Here is a 1,981-nt window from a genome sequence, read left to right as displayed (position 1 = left end):
TTGCATGCACTCTTCAGCCCAAGAGAATCATGGGCTGCGGAACTAGGAGCCAGGAACAAGAGGCCAGCTCCCACTGTGGTCTGTACCCCTTTTGGCTCAGAGGAACAGGGAACTGGGGACCCAAGGGCCAGTAAATCTTGAAACCAGAGCAAAAGGACTGTTTCTGAAGCCCATATGCAGGAACTAGGCTACCCCAAGCCAGTGGTAGGGATACTGGGACCAGAGAACTGGGAGGTGGGGAAGGAACATGGAACTCTAGCCTATTCACTCCACCACTCACTGGAGAGCAGGTGATCCAGGATTTGGGGACACAGGGACCATTAAATCAGGAAAGCAGAGCAACAGACCTGCTTCAGCAGTATGCCTGCAGGGTCTAGGCAGCCCTGAGCCAGCACCAGTGGTACTGGGATCAGGAAACTGGTAATAGTATTCTTAAAAGGACACATTCCAGTCCACATTAGCTCTATGGGCTTTTTTTTTTTTTTTTTGAATAGCTGACCAAGTTGGCCCATAGAACCAACTTGTAGAAGTTCACAAGCCTTCAGGGCACTTTGTGTGTGGTAACCTGTCCCTCTGAAGTGATCACTCTTGCCATGCACCTTGTAGATATTTTGCATGACCCTTTCACTGCTCAAGGTGAGCCCAAGATATGTAAGACCCTGTGAGAGGTTGTGGTGCCCATATCCAGGAAGGGGGCACTCAGAAGGCTAAAAAACCTTGACCCCTACTTTAACTACCATCCTCCCCTATGCCCTGTTGTAGTTGTCCTGTTACCACTTCTTGAAGCATGCCTATAAGTGGGTCATACCCAATTATGGAAAGCAAACAAGGGACTTTAAATATTCTTAATATAGAGAGTTTGGGCTAGTTAGGGCAGAAATGCCCTGCTGGGATAGAGAAAGCTTTACCCTAAAACCATAGACCATTGCAGGTAAATCCTAGTGCTAGAGCCCAGGAAATATTACAGAGGAAGTGTCATATTAAATATTAATTCTTCTCTCACTGCTAGCCAGAGAATCTTCTTTAGGGAGCCGGTGGCAAACACTGAGAAGACACATAACTCATCAAAGCTGAAAATGAGAGGCTACAGGGAGCTGAATGCCAAAGTGGTCTTCTAACATGCCTTCCAATGCCCATGGAACATTGCAGAAGGGAGGAGGGTGGACAGAATGCAAGAGAAACATGAGGGAAAGGTGTACTAGAAGGCATTTTTCTTCTCACAGAAACTGGTGCATCCATGACCCCATAGAAATTACTGATACCACTGAAGGGGGCCCTTAGAGGAATGAGGGTGGGGAGAAGGGACATCAGAGGTTAACCCGATGGGAATACAAGCAATTTGTAATATGTTCATATAATAAAGTTCCCAATTAAGTGAAAAAAAGTTCTTTGTGGCTGTGGAGCTGAAGTCAGAAGCATGGCCTTAAATATCCTATGGACGTCTTCAGAAAATTCCTGCAGATTGGAGGGTTTCAGCAGGCCCCAACTACATTTGGCCAGGTGCAGAGCTATAGTAGCTTCCTGGATTGCAACAAGTAGGTAATGTAAGGAGAAGGCACCCAGAGCTCTTGCAAGGGCCTTTCTGTTGAAGGCTGCCCTCTATGGGCATCATGTTCTTCTGGGACAAGGTCTTCACCAAAGAATATCTCCATAAAGAAGTAAAACTTCCCTCTAAGCTCATGTTACATGAGGGATGCTGTGAGGTGGACATTCCAGGCCAGTTGCCCTGAGCATGAAGTGCCATGGTAAGCCATGAAAAGAACACAGGGAGAAGGAAGTCTCTGGGCTGTGGAGATGACAACCTTGAGAAGGAGCCTGGGTGCAGCTTCAACCCAAAAGGAATAGAATGGCACCCTCTACTTTGTCGTCATGTCTTTGGGGAGCCTCTCCTGATTCTGGACAGATTGCATTTCGAATGCAGAAGCCTGGTACTGAGGTCTTTGTGGGAGTCTGGCCATATAACTTGTTTGTCCTGTCAGAT

The sequence above is a fragment of the Jaculus jaculus genome, chromosome 10 (genome assembly GCF_020740685.1).
Source record: "Jaculus jaculus isolate mJacJac1 chromosome 10, mJacJac1.mat.Y.cur, whole genome shotgun sequence".
Taxonomy (NCBI): Eukaryota; Metazoa; Chordata; class Mammalia; order Rodentia; family Dipodidae; genus Jaculus; species Jaculus jaculus.
This window is presented reverse-complemented; position numbering follows the sequence as displayed.